The 15642-nt window shown below is 43.8% G+C and overlaps 1 long non-coding RNA gene across 1 annotated transcript in view; it reads left to right on the top strand.

The window, feature by feature from the left end:
• The window catches only part of LOC139262975 (uncharacterized), a 32762-nt gene extending 17526 nt beyond the window's left edge, over nt 1-15236 (top strand). Inside the window, exons 3-4 of the long non-coding RNA XR_011593013.1 lie at nt 14075-14231; nt 14465-15236. This is a non-coding gene — a long non-coding RNA (uncharacterized lncRNA). The remainder of the gene's footprint in view (nt 1-14074; nt 14232-14464) is intronic.
• The last annotated feature ends 406 nt before the right edge of the window (nt 15237-15642 follow it).

Genomic DNA, 15642 nt, shown 5'->3' with positions numbered 1-15642 from the left:
AAAGTGCCACCCAAAGAAATTAATAAACGCTGGAACAAAGTTGCAGAAGATTACTGTGCAGTGGTGAATACCACAAGAAGTGAAAGGCAGTGTAAAAAGAAATGGCAGGACCTTAGTCAAGCAGTTAGTGTAAGTAATATTTTCAATTATCAATGGAATTGCACCTGTGAATGTGACCATCTGTATATGTTCCACCCAGCAGAAAGACACCCTCTCTAACAAGTTATGTTTTCATCTTTGCAGAAGAAATTGGCCCACAACAAAAGGGAAAGAACTCGAACAGGAGGAGGCCCGCCAAATCTGCACCCACTGACACCCTTGGAACAGAGGGTCATTGCTTTGATGGGTCCTAGCTGGAGAAATCAATCAATATTGCACAAGCTGGGCCCACACACGAGGGAGCGGGTAAGTACTGAAAATTACTCGTGGCCCTTCAAATCAACCTGCTGCCTGGCCTGCTACGTGTGAGCCTACTCTTGCCACCCATCCTGCCCCCTCCTCTGCTGCTAACCATTTGACTGTTCTGTTATATTTTGCAGAACCTGATGCCAATCCTGAAGATACAGAAGAAGATTCAGACGCGGGCGAGCTCGACCAACTTTGTAGGGGGGAGAGGGTGGCCATGGAGAGGTATGAAGGGGAGAATCTTGAACTTGCGTTGCCAAGCACTTCCATGATTTCTGGTTCATCATTCTGTGGTTTGAGCGTGGCCTAGTCCCTGCATAGTGGTTTAGGGTCTGGTTCAACATTCCATGCTTTCAGCTCACCCGAGTCCCCGCATAGTGGTTTAGGGTCTGTTTTGACATTCTGTGGTTTCAACTCGTCCCAGTCCCTGCATCGTGCTTTAGGGTCTGGTTCGACATTCTGTGGTTTCAACTCGTCCCAGTCCCTGCATATGGTTTAAGTTTTGGTCCGACATTGGATGCTTTCGAAAGTCCAGAGGTTGCGGATTCCAGTGCTGCTGGAATGCAGTATGGATCATTTAGTGCCCCAATATCTCAGCCTGTGCCTCCCAGTGCTGCTGGAATGCAGTATGGAACAATCAGTGCCCCAATATCCTAGCCTGCACCTCCCACTGCTGCTGGAATGCAGTATGGAACTCTCAATGCCCCACCGTCCGAGGTTCCGGGTCCCAATGCTTCTGGAATGCAGTATGGCACACCCAGGGCCCCACCGTCCCAGCCTGTGACTCCCAGTGCTGGTGGAATGCAGCCTGTAACACCCATGGCTGTTGTGTCCTTACATACTACAGCAAATCAACACGAGGCACATAATGGAGACAAGGTCACTCTGTGACCTGTACCATTATTCACAGGACCAAGAAGTGATGACCCTGCATGGGACCTCCCTTTATATACCTGGATGACCAGGTGAGGAGTGTCTCCCACAAGTTCACCCCCTGTGGTCAAGGTGTGCATTTCTCAGGTGTATACAGTGTACAGTGTTGTTACATAAAGGTTACAGTTATGTGAGATTACAAACATGACAATGGCCACACCGGCCGAGCCTGCGTCTCCCACTGGAGGGGTTCTGTGAGACAGACCCAGGGCAAGGCCAAGGAGAAATGTACCATGCTGTCCAGAGATGGAGGGTGCAACAGATGTGGCTCAGGTGATGGCATTGGGTGTGGAGACCAATGAGCTTATCCGATCACTTGTGAACACCATCGGTGGGGTGGGCGATGAGGTAACGGCACTGACGGCAGAAATAGCAATAATGACACAGGACATGAGGGAGGAAATTTCAGAGGCAGCGGGAACGACGGCACAGGCCATCAGGGAGTTAGCTGCTGCAATAAGGGAACACAGCCAGGCCAATCCACTGCCACTCCCACGGCAATCCCCGCACTAGTCTCTGTAGAGACCCAAGCCGTAACCCCCTCCCTCTCTACTACCACCACCACCACCATCACCACCCCTCCATGAAACAGTGCACATTCACCGAGATGTGGATCTGAGATGGTTGCAACCTTTCTTTGCTGCTGTTGTTTTTGTTGTTGTTGTTGTTGTTGATTTTACCCTTGTAACTGTTTTCAAATGTAAATTGTTTTGTAAGTGATGTAACTTTACAAGTCTAAAGTGACCTTAAAGTTTTTAAGTGATCTTACAGTGCAAGTTTTTTCTAATGTAAATTGTTTTGTAAATGATGTAATTTTACAAGACTAAAGTGACCTTAAAGATTTTAAGTGATCTTAAAGTCATATTAAAATACAGTTTGATAAAAAAATTATTTTATTACACTAAAATGAAGTCCATTCTAAAATTTTCAATAAAATATTTTTTACATTGACATTGAATCATGTTCCATTAACGCAACACAACATTTAGGAACAGCTGCAAAAAATAAACATATCAAAGCGGAACAATTGTTGTTGAGCCCTCAGGCATCAGTAAAGCGTTCATGGATGAGCTGCTGGCACAAGGCTCGAGCAATCGTTAAAGGGGCACGGTGGTCCGCCCTACTCCGACATCGTGCTCCGGCCTCAGGCACTTGCATGGTCTCCTGATCCTCGTCATCATCCTCCTCCAGCTCCTCCTCCTCCTGCTCGTCACCTGCATCTTCCACATCATTATCATCAGGCACTCTCACCGCAGGTGGGTCTTCTTGAACTATCAGCTGCTGCTGCCTCATGATGGCTAATTTATGCAGCATGCAGCACACAACAGTGAAGTGACCGACCATCTCAGGGGAATATTGCAAGTTGCCTCCAGAATGGTCCAGGCATCAGAAACACTGTTTCAAGATGCCAATGGTCCTCTCTATGATGCTGTGTGTCTTAATGTGCGACATGTTGTATTGATGGTCAGCTTCCGTCTGGGTTACGCGTAGGGGCGTCGTGAGCCAGGTGGCGAGGCCGTACCCTTTGTCTCCCAGTAGCCAGCTCTGCCCTTCTGATTGCTGCCCAAACATGTCAGATATAGCGCTGTCGCATAGGATGAACGCATCATGGGTGCTACCAGGGTATCTTGCATTGACTGACATGATGCGATACTTGTCGTCACACACGAGCTGCACATTAATGGAGTGGAAGCCTTTTCTATTCCTGAACTGCTCGGCATCCTCCACAGGTGCTCGCAAGGCGATGTGGGTACAATCAATGCAGCCCTGTACCTTTGGGAAGCCAGCAATCCTGCAGAAGCCCACAGCCCTGTCACGCATTGCTTGTGCAGTCATTGGGAACTTGATGAAGTCATTCCTCCACGCATACAACGCAGCCGTGACCTGGCAAATGGAGACCTGTATTGCACCTTGAGAGATGGAGTACACATCTCCAGTTGTACCTTGAAATGTTCCCGAGGCATAGAAGGAAAGTGCAGCCCTAACCTTCACTTCAACAGACAAGGCAGTCCACATGCTGCTTCTCAGCTACAACTGTGGTCTCAGCAACTCACAGATCTCACGGACAACTTCTCTGCGGAAACGCAGCCTTCTGACACAATTTGTCTCACTCAGGTCCAGGTAGGAATGCCTGACTCGAAATCTCCGAGGTGTGTAATGCCTCCTGCCCAGCAGCCTATGGGCTCTGATGTTCCTGATGGGATGAGCTCGAATCAATTCTTTCCTACGTAGCACAATGACGCATAACCATTGAATAATCCGCGGCATTGAGATTGATGCACCCATCCTTAAAGTAAAATTAAAACTTTCAAAGGTTAAAGAAGGTGCAAAATGGCAACACAGCCCAGCTCTTCTCACTCCCCAAACAAGGTAAGAAACCCAAAGGTCTTTTGTTTTCTACCCCTTCCAGTCATGTGACTTCTCTATCCCTCCTCGTCACCACCACCCCGCCCCACCAAGCCTGCAGAGTTCAGCCTTCTCCCTCCCTCCCACCACCATCAGCACACCCCCACCAGCCTGCCGCATTCTCCATTGATACTCCTCCCTTCTGCAGCCCAGGTATGCCGCGTTCTCCTGATTCTTGCCCTGGCCGAAGGGCTTACCGGTGTCCCGCACCTTGCCCTGGCTGAACGGACTCCCGCACGGCCAGCTGCTGCATAGTTCAGTTTAAGATAGGATTTGATTCAGTACGTTAATTTGTTAATTTAATTCTTTAGTTCACTTCTTATTTTTTATTGAATTGTTATTAATTTTTGTGCTTTGTTTGGTGCTTGGTGGTGCTTGAAATGTTACTTGCGCCAATTCCTTAACTGTAAGTAAGGTCTTTCTGTGCAGACAAAAGTGGACACATACGCTGCCCTAAGTTAGGTTAGTACAACTTTTTTCTGGCCAAATTGACATAACTGGTGTAAGTGGCTGGGAACGCCCCCTTTTGAAAAAAAAACTGACCTAACAAAAACCTAACTAACTCACTTACACTGGCGCAAATTAAATGGCCATATTTGCAATGAAAAAGATACATCAGAAAAATCAAGTTACACCAAAACAAACGGTGCAACTCATGGGGAAATTTGGGCCCAAGGCGTCATGGTCTTGGCAGCCACAGCCATTGGGATTTCTGCCGATAACCAGTGATCTGGAACATTCCAGATTGCTAATGGGAGTTTGTGAGCCTCATCTAAAATTAAGGATGTGGTGTATTTGGACTTCCAGAAGGCATGTGACAAGGTGCCACATAAAAGGTTACTGCACGAGATAAAAGTTCACGGGGTTGAGGGTAACATATTAGCATGGATAGAGGATAGGCTAATGAACAGAAAACAGAGAGTCGGGATAAATGGTTCATTCTCGGATTAGCAATCAGTAACTAGTGGGGTGCCGCAGGGATCAGTGCTGGGACCCCAACTATTTACAATCTATATTAATGACTTGGAGGAAGGGACCAAGTATAACGTAGCCAAGTTTGCTGATGATACAAACATGGGAGGAAAAGCAATGTGTGAGGAGGACACAAAAAATCTGCAAAAGGACATAGACAGGCTAAGTGAGTGGGCAAATATTTGGCAGATGGAGTATAATGTTGGAAAATGTGAGGTTATGCACGTTGGCAGAAAAAAATCAAAGAGCAAGTTATTATTTAAATGAAGAAAGATTGCAAAGTGCTGCAGTACAGCGGGACCTGGGGGTACTTGTGCATGAAACACAAAAGGTTAGTATGCAGGTACAGCAAGTGATCAGGAAGGCCAATGGAATCTTGGCCTTTATTGCAAAGGAGATGGAGTATAAAAGCAGGGAAGTCTTGCTGCAGTTATATAGGGTATTGGTGAGGCCACACCTGGAATACTGCATGCAGTTTTGGTTTCCATATTTACGAAAGGATATACTTGCTTTGGAGGCAGTTCAGAGAAGGTTAACCAGGTTAATTCCGGAGATGAGGGGGTTGATTTATGAGGAAAGGTTGAGTAGTTTGGGCCTCTACTCACTGGAATTCAGAACATTGAGAGGTGATCTTATCGAAACGTATCAGATTATGAGGGGGCTTGACAAGGTGGATGCAGAGAAAATGTTTCCACTTATGGGGGAGACTAGAACTCGGCGACATAATCTTTGAATAAGGGGCCGTCGATTTAAAACTGAGATGAGGAGAAACTAATTTTCTCAGAGGGCTGTGGATCTGTAGAATTCACTGCCTCAGAGAGCTGTGGAAGCTGGGACATTGAATAAATTTAAGACAGAGATAGACAGTTTCTTAAATGATAAGGGAATAAGGGGTTATGGGGAGTGGGCAGGAAAGTGGACCTGAGTCCATGATCGGATCAGCCAAGATCATATAAATGGCGGAGCAGGCTCGAGGGGCTGTATGGCCTACTTCTGCTCCTATTTCTTATGTTCTGATGTTCTTCTGCAAACGGCAATTGATGCTGTATCAATTGTTAATTTTGAAATTGGAGATTGATAGCTTTTTGTTCACCAAAGTACTAAGGGATATGGGCCAAAGGCAGGTATATGGAGTTAGATTGCAGATCAGCCATGAACTCATTGAATGGCGAAACAGCCTCGAGGGTCTGATTGGCCTGCTCCTCTTCCTATGTTCCATTTACGTATGGAATCCCCATAAGCATAACAGAAATCACCTAATAAATAACATTTAACAAAACTGAAATAAAAATAATAATCACAGGTTCAAAATTAATTAAAATAATTTAAAATATTTAATAATTTAAAATAAAATTGTTATTTTTTGAAAAATAAATGTAAACATTTTTAAGCGGGACAAAAATAACCAAAACTAATTTTAAATGTAAGTGAATGTTTAAATCATTTAAAACATTTTATTTTAACATTTATTTTAACCATTACGCTGGTGAAAGAAGGCCTTACACCTGCTTTTACCAGGTGTAAGAATTTTGTGGGCAATCGCTGGGCAACTCTGCACCAGCAAAATTAATTTGTGGTGGATAGGTACAATCTGACAAGGAGAAACTTGACAGATTGCAAGTTCTGGGTTTTCATGCATGCACAGCGCATGTGGAAATTCGGAACTTGCAGGGCACTTGCGACGGTGTACATTGTGCATATACCATCAGTGGCATTTTAAAATCCGCGCCGATAAATTCAAAGGCTTGGAGGATTGCAAATGTTACATCCCTGTTCAAAAAAGGGGAGTGAGATGAACCTGGTAACTACAGGCCATTCAGTTTAAAGTCAGTGGTGCAAAAACTACTGAGTGACCATTGTCAAGGATATAATCAATTCTCACATGGAGAAGCGTGGGCTAATACTGGACAGTCAGAGCAGATTGGTAAAGACAAATTGTATCTGGCTAACCTCATTGAGTTCTTTGATGAAGGTAGTACTGTAGATGTATGTATAGACTTTCAAAAGGCATTTGATAAAGTACCACAAAACAGATTTGTTCTGAAAATAGAACCACACTGTGTTAAAGGGATGGTAGTAACTTACATAGGTTGTCAAGGCTTTGGAGAGGGTACTGAGGAGGTTTACCAGGATGATACCAGGGATGAGGGATTTGGAATTATATAGAGAGATTGGAGAAGCTGGGATTGTGCACCTTAGAGCAGAGAAGTTTAAGAGCAGATTTAACAGATGCATTCAAAATTGAGGGGTTTTGATAGAGCAAATAATGAGAAACTGTCTCCTTGGGCAAGTGGGTTGGTAACCAAAGGTCATAGATTTAAAATATTTGACAAAAGAACTAGAGGGAAAATGAGAATTTTTTTCACACCACGGCTTGTGTGCATTACCTAAAAAGGTAGTGGAAGTAGATTCCATAAGAATTTATAAAAGGCATTTGTACATGTACTTGAAGAGGAGAAATTTGCAGGATTGGGGGGATAAAGCTGTAATGTGGGACTAAAATGGATAGCTCTTTCAAAGTGCTGGCACAGACACGCTTCCTTCTGTGCTGTATGATTCTAAGATTCATCCAATTGCCATTACACAGAGGAAAGTTTAGTTATTAGGTTACTAGGCTACCTGATATTTTGTAAATGCACTTCTCATAGTGAGTTGATTGAGAATATATATACATAAATATATACATATATACACACACCATAAATTACACCAATAAATAATAGTAAAGCTGTAGAACATAAATAAAGAGCCTAAGTTTCAAAACTAAATATAACAAGTCTCACCTGAAAAGTGTGCATGCTATCAGGCATGACTTTTGTATTTTTGGTTTTGTTCATGTGTCGGCTATCCATCTCTAGTTTGATGATTTTCAGCAGATGTTTTAATTGAGAGTGTGTGCATCAACAGTGGTGCATTTGTACAATGAATGTTGTCCCTCCCAAGAAATTATGAAATGAGACTCGAGCACACTGGTACAGGACAGGGAAAGCATTGATGGGCCAAGTGGCCTTTTCTTTTTATGGGTTCATGTGAACTGAATTCTAAAGCTCAAAGTAAACTACATTTGTCCAATTCAGCTTAGTTTGCCGATTGTTATTAACCAACCTGATTTCAATAATTAAAGTTCTGGTTTGCTTGTCCCTTTCAAATAAGCTACAGTGAAACACTTGTACAGCTAAATGATTACAGGTCTCATCAATAGTTGCTGTGTTATAATGATAGTTTGAGCACTTTGTTTGACTGGAGCTAAAAGCAAAAAAAAGGTATGTTTTATTTTAAATTTCAATAATCCGCTCTCTCACTGTTGTGCATTTATGCGTGTATGTTTGGAGGTGCAAAATGTATATAAATGCATAAAAATCCAGGAGCATCGCTAATACAGGTTGAGCGTCTGAAATCTGGAGTTCCGAAATTCGGAATGTTCCGGAATCCGGACACCGGGCCGATCCATGGCGGTGTTGTCCGGAATCTGGAAGATGTTCCGAAATCTGGACCCACAGCTGGACTCCCCTGCTCTGCTGCCAGACCTTGCCTGCCTCGGGACCTTACCGGACCTCGGCCACTTCAGGGTATCACAGAACCTCGCCCGCCTCGGGACTTACCGTGGCCACCTTGGGACCTCGCCCGCCTTTGGACCGACCTCGCCCGCCTCGGGACCTACGTTGTCCACCTCAGAACCTCGCCGGACCTCACCTGCCTCGGGACCTACCTCAGGACTTCTCCCCTGCTCGGCCACCCTGGTCGGCCACTGCCCGGACCCAGCCCCCACCCCCCCTGGTGTTGACCCTTCTGCCAAGGGGAACAGGTCTTTCCTATCGACTCTACCCAGCCCCCTCATAATTTTATACACCTTAATCACATCTCCCCTCAACCTCCTCTGTTCCAAAGAAAACAGACCCAGCATTTCCAATCTTTCGTCATAGCAAAGAATCGTCCAGACAACATTCTTGTAGATCTCCTCTGTGCCCTTTCCAGTGCAATCACACCTTTCCTGTAATGTGATGACCAGAACTGCACACAGCACTCCAGCTGCAGCCGAACCAGTGTTTTATACAGTTCAAACATAACTTTCTTGCTCTTGTATTCCATGCCTCGACTAATAAAGGCAAGTATTCCATATGTCTTCTTAACCACCTTATCTACCTGGCTTGCTACTTTCAGGGATCTGAGGACCTGCTCTCCAAGGTCCCTTTGTTCCTCTACGCTTCTCAGTATCCTACCATTTAATGTGGATTCCCTTGCCTTGTTAGACTTCCCCACTTGCATTACCTCACACTTATCCAGATTGAATTCCATTTGCTACTATTCTGCCCACCTGACCAGTACATTGATATCTTCCTGCAGTCCGCAGCTTTCTTCTTCATCATCAATCACACAGCCTATTTTAGTGTCATCTGCAAACTTCTTAATCATATCCCCAACATTCAAGTCCAAGTCATTGATGTATACTATAAAAATCAAGGAACTCAGCACTGAGCCCTGCAGAACCCCTCTGGAAATATCTTTCCAGTCACAAAAACACCCATCAACCCTTTGCTTCCTGCCTCTGAGCCAATTTTGGATCCAACTTGCCACTTTGCCCTGGATCCCATGGGTTTTTACTTTTGTGACCAGTCTGTCATGTGGGACCTTATCAAAAGCTTTGCTAAAATCCATTTACACTACATCATACGCACTGACCTCATCGACCCTCCTGGTTACCTCCTCGAAAAACGCAATCAAATGTGTGTTTGTTGAAATGAAGTGGAAAGTAGTGTGCTTGTCCAGCACCAATTGTGCTTCAAAACAGTTTAATCAGGAATGTGGTAGAAAGCAATTTGTTAGTTTGAACACGGATAGAAAAGCTATCTCTTTTTAACAGGCTTTTTATGCACATTTAAATTAGCTTCACATCCCAGGGTGAAAACAACTTCCAGTATGAACACAGCTTAAGAATGTGATTTCCATTTGTACCTGTTGGCTGAATTGTGTTCAAAGTGTCAGAGTTGTTATTTTGTTCACCACAGATTTGCCTACTTTACATTTGTATATTTGCATGCCTATTCATTCTCCTAGTTCCAATCTTCATCACTATCTTCATATCATCTGTCATCCAAACTCCTACAGATAGGAGGAAGTTGGATTTATTCTTGCTGCACACTTGCTAATTTCATCCATCAAAATCTTTCAGCAATTGGCCAACAGGTTGATTGCAGTGAAGAGAGAAAGGTAATGTCAGATTTTACTTGTACTCTGAGCTAGAACAGTCCTTTATATTCCAATCGGTTTCACGTACCAATCTGGCTGTCGACTGACATTGTATTTTAGGTAACTGTTTCAAAAAATATCTCACGGTTAAATTTTGATGTTTAGAATTTGGACCATTCTTTGCAACAAAACCCACTGTGATGGGCTGTGACTGTTCTGCAAACATTTTTTTAAAAATAGCAAGAGTTATGCCCAGAGTTAAAAAGATAGACTTTTAAAGCGATGTGTGCATGAAAATATCTGTCTGGATCAAAGGTAAACAGCCTTGGCTACATAATTTGGCTGCCCTGTTTTCCTAAGAAAGAAAGACTTGCATTTATATAACTTATTTCATGACCTCAGGGCGCCCCAAAGCACTTCATAGCCTTTGAAGTACTTTTTAGAGGGCAGTCACTGTTCTAATTACAAGTGACTATCCTTCAAAAGTACTTCATTGACTGTAAAGCACTTTGGGATGTCCTGAAGTCATGAAAGGTGCATATAAATGCACATTCTTTCTAACAAATTCATGTAATTCCCCCAACCTTAACCCCAGATCAACTTTGCTCACGTTATGCTGATTGCCTCTATGAGAGATGAATGCAAGAGATTCTATTTTTTCTGTGTCCAGCTTGAGGGTGATCTTAATTTTATAAATAGAAATTGGTCATTGTTATAGATACATAGAAATATAGAAAATAGGTGCAGGAGTAGGTCATTCAGCCCTTTGAGCCTGCACCACCATTCAATAAGATCATGGCTGATCGTTCACCTCAGTACCCCTTTCCTGCTTTCTCTCCATACCCATTGATCCCTTTAGCCATAAGGGCCATATCTAACTCCCTCTTGAATATATTCAATGAACTGGCATCAACAACTCTCTGCGGTAGGGAATTCCACAGGTTAACAATTCTCTGAGTAAAGAAGTTTCTCCTCATCTCAGTCTTAAATGGCTTACCCCTTATCCTTAGACTATATCCCCTAGTTCTGGACTTCCACAACATCGGGAACATTCTTCTTGCATCTAACCTGTTCAGTCCCGTCAGAATTTTATATGTTTCTATGAGATCCCCTCTCATCCTTCTAAACTCCAGTGAATACAGGCCCAGTCGATCCAGTCTCTCCTCATATGTCAATCCTGCCATCCCGGGAATCAGTCTGGTGAATCTTCGCTGCACTCCCTCAATAGCAAGAACGTCCTTCCTCAGAATAGGCGACCAAAACAGAACACAATATTCCAGGTGAGGCCTCACTAAGGCCCTGTACAACTGCAGTAAGACCTCCCTGCTCCAATACTCAAATCCCCTAGCTATGAAGGCCAACATACCATTTGTCTTCTTCACCGTGTGCTGTACCTGCATGCCAACTTTCAATGACTGATGTACCATGACACCAGGGTCTCTTTGCACCTCCCCTTTTCCTAATCTGCCACCATTCAGATAATATTCTGCCTTCGTGTTTTTGCCCCCAAAGTGGATAACCTCACATTGATCCACATTAGACTGCATCTGCCATGCATTTGCCCACTCACCTAACCTGTCCAAGTTACCCTGCAGCCTCTTAGCATCCTCCTCACAGCTCACACTGCCACCCAGCTTAGTGTCATCTGCAAACTTGGAGATATTACACTCAATTCCTTCAGCTAAATCATTAATGTATATTGTAAATAGCTGGGGTCTCAGCACTGAATTCTGCAGCATCCCACTAGTCACTGCCTGTCATTCTGAAAAGGACCCGTTTATCCCGACTCTCTGCTTCCTGTCTGCCAACCAGTACTCTAGCCACGTCAGCATATTACTCCCAATACCATGTGCTTTAATTTTGCACAGCAATCTCTTGTGTGGGACCTTGTCAAAAGCCTATTGAAAGTCCAAATACACCACATCCACTTGTTCTCCATTGTCCACTCTACCAGTTACATCCTCAAAAGATTCTAGAAGCTTTGTCAAGCATGATTTCCCTTTCATAAATCCATGCTGACTTGGACCGGTCCTGTCACCGCTTTCCAAATGCGCTGCTATTTTATCTTTAATAATTGATTCCAACATTTTCCCCACTACTGATGTCAGGCTAACCGATCTATAATTATCCGTTTTCTCTTTCCCTCCTTTCTTAAAAAGTGGTGTTACATTAGCTACCCACCAGTCCATAGGAACTGATCCAGAGTCGATAGACTGTTGGAAAATGATCACCAATGCATCCACTATTTCTAAAGCTACTTCCTTAAATACTCTGGGATGCAGACTATCAAGCCCCGGGAATTTATCGGCCTTCAATCCCATCAATTTCACGAACACAATTTCCAGACTAATAAGGATTTCCTTCAGTTCCTCCTTCTCACTAGACCCTCGGTCCCCTAGTATATCCGGAGCGTTATTTGTGTCTTCCTTCGTGAAGACAGAACCAAAGTATTTGTTCAACTGGTCTGCCATTTCTTTGTTCCCCATTATAAATTCCCTTGAATCTGACTGCAAGGGACCTACGTTTGTCTTTACTAATCGTTTTTGCTTCACATATCTATAGAAGCTTTTGCAGTCAGTTTTTATGTTCCCAGCAAGCTTCCTCTCATACTCTATTTTCCCCCTCCTAATTAAACCCTTTGCCCTCCTCTGCTGAATTATAAAATTCTCCCAGTCCTCAGGTTTGCTGCTTTTTCTGGCCAATTTATATGTCTCTTCCTTAGATTTAACACTATTCTTAATTTCCCTTGTTAGCCACGGTTGAGCCACCTTCCTCGTTTTATTTTAACTCCAGACAGGGATGTACAATTGTTGAAGTTCATCCATGTGATCTTTAATTGTTTGCCATTGCCTATCCACCATCAACCTTTTAAGTATCATTCGCCAGTCTATTCTAGCCAATTCACATCTCATACCATCGAAATTACCTTTCCTTAAGTTCAGGACCCTAGTCTCTGAATTAACTGTGTCACTCTCCATCTTAATAAAGAATTCTACCATATTATGGTCACTCTTCCCCAAGGGGCCTCGCACAGCAAGATTGCTAATTAGTCCTTTCTCATTACACTTCACCCAGTCTAAGATGACCAGCCCTCTAGTTGGTTCCTCGAAATTTTGGTCGAGATAACCATCCCTAATACACTCCAGGAAATCCTCCTCCACTGCATTGCTAACAATTTGGTTAGCCCAATCAATATTTAGGTTAAAGTTGCCCATGATAACTGCTGTACCTTTATTGCACACATCCCTAATTATCCAATTATTCCCTGTGCATTTCAAATAATAAAGCAAGAACTTGCATTTATAAAGAGCTCAGGAGTCTCAAAACGCTACATGAATGATTACATACTTTGAACTGTAGTCACTTTTGTAATATAGGAAATGTCTATATACAACATCAAACATTATATCAGTGCATTGCATTCTCAGGTCCATTCAATATTTTATCCAATAAAAATATTAAATGAGACTGGCTGCAGGCAATCAGTTTTCAGGCAATCATTTAAATATGTTTAAATACATAAAGGGGCCGAAATTCAGGTGCGCCAGAAAGCTGGTGCACCTATGGTTTTTAGAGTGGTACTTACCGTTGGAAGCTCCGATGTGATCAGAAGAGCTATTTTCAGGACTTTGAAATTTTTTCAAAGTCCCACAGGAAATGACTCTTAATGAGGGCGGGCCATAGACTTAAAATCAGGCTGAGTGGCTGAAAATCGGTCAGACAGGAACTCTGCCCCTGTCAGCGGTGGAGTAGTGGTGACATCACAGCACGTCACCACACTCTCTCCCCTCCGTTAAAGGGGAGAGATTCTGTTACTTTAAATCTTCGGCCACTGGGCCACCAGGGAAGGTTTTGACCGGGCCAGAGTAAGTAATGATTTTATTGATGCCCTCCCTTACTACTTACAATGTAAATCTAGGCTTAGTGTCACACCATATTTGCCATCAATGAATAAATGATCTTTTTATGATTTTTTTTGAGATCTAAGAAGATGGTTCTGTACTTAGAAATCTTGCTCAAGAACCGCATGCCTCTTAATGGGATTAATGGAACATAAAAATAATGACTAGTGTTTTGATGGCTATTTGTGTGTGTATGTGTGTGTGTGTGTGTGTGTGTGTGTGTGTTGCATGTACAAATTGGTTAAAAATTACTACTTTCATTTCTACAGAAGATATTGTCAACCAACGCCTCCAAGCAGCGGTGCACGGGAGGAGGCCCACCAGAAGTGCTGAAGATAAGTGACTTGGAGCAGCGTGCCTTAGCCTTGGTGGGTGGGCACACCCGTGCAACCACCCACGATGCTGCTGATCCCTTTACACATTATGGTAAGTTGCAGTCATGTAATATCATCTCAAAATAACGAAATGTACTGTAATGTTGGGATCATGTAATGTAACGTAATGTAATGTCATGCATTTTAATGTATTGTCTGTCAGCTATATATAATGTAGTAATGCAGCAGTGGTGGTCCTTGAAATAAGACTGTGCTACGTGACGATACTCATGTCACCTTGACTCCTCCCCTGCTGCTAACCACTGAAATGTTTTGTACTTGCAGATGCTAATTCGGATGACACTGAGGTAGCCACCGCTTCAACATCTAGCTCCCAAAGAGCCTCTGCCAGACCCCTCGCCTCAAACTTCTTCAGACCCCCCACCTCCATGAGAGCCCCCCCCGCCTCCATCTCCGCCACCCAGGGAGACCAAGAACAGGAGGAAAAAGAGGACAAAGGGGCACTGTCTGAGCCACTTCAACTGGAGTGGGAGGAGGAGGAGCAGTCCATTCTTTCAACCTTTGTCTCTGCACCTGTGGGCACGAATACCTCTGCATCGGGGTCGGAGTTTTATAGCTTTGGAAATGATACTGAAGAAGCGAGACCAAGTGGTGTGCAACAATGCACCCCTAGTGTTCAAGCCGCTATGCCGCATCAATGGTGGTTGATGCAGCAAAGAGGAAATGCTACAAGACAGGGGGCTGCTCAACAGGACATGATTGAACTGTCGAGGATGATGGGTCGAGAGCTCCTCCAGGCCATGGCTGCGATAGCTGGGCATGTCGTGGGACTTTCAGACCGACATGAGCAGTCTATGTCGAGGCTGATTGCCATGGTGGAGCGAAACACTGAGCCAGTCAATGCCATGCGGCAATTGATTGTCTCAGGATATAGCACGCAAATACCCCCCGCGCGCCCCCCTGTGCCATAGCAGCCAGCCGGGCCTTCCACATCCCGAGCTGCTCCTGTGAGTCCAATCATGGCGCCGCCATTGTCTTCCCACCAACAATGGCAGCAGCGCTCCGGATCCAGTGCTGCACAACATCCTGGTCCCAATGCGGGGAGGGGCAGGGGTGAGGGTCGGTCTGGGGGTAGGCAAAATGAGAAGAAGAAAGGGGGTGTAACGGGAAGTGGGGGGAAGAGAGGCGGTGGGAGTGACTAAAGGGTTGGGTGTTGGTCATTTTTGTACATGTTGTTGATGTTCGTGTTGGTGTTTAATATGTTGTTGTTCGATTAAAAATTTTATTAGTGTTCATTGTAAATTGTTAAAAATAATTTATTAAGTTTTAAACTGTTGACATTTTTGAAAGTTCTGAAAGTTTTCCAAGTTTTAAATGTTTTTGAATGTTTTACAATTTTATCTAAATCTTTTTATTGAATTTAACCACTTGTACAGTGTCTAACTTTTAGAAAATGAAGGGTAACAGTTATGATGGTTCCAGCCAGTGGGCAGACAAAGCCT

The sequence above is a fragment of the Pristiophorus japonicus genome, chromosome 4, assembly GCF_044704955.1.
Source record: "Pristiophorus japonicus isolate sPriJap1 chromosome 4, sPriJap1.hap1, whole genome shotgun sequence".
NCBI lineage: Eukaryota > Metazoa > Chordata > Chondrichthyes > Pristiophoridae > Pristiophorus > Pristiophorus japonicus.
Note: the sequence above shows the minus strand (reverse complement) of the source record. Positions and strands in the feature narration are given on the sequence as shown.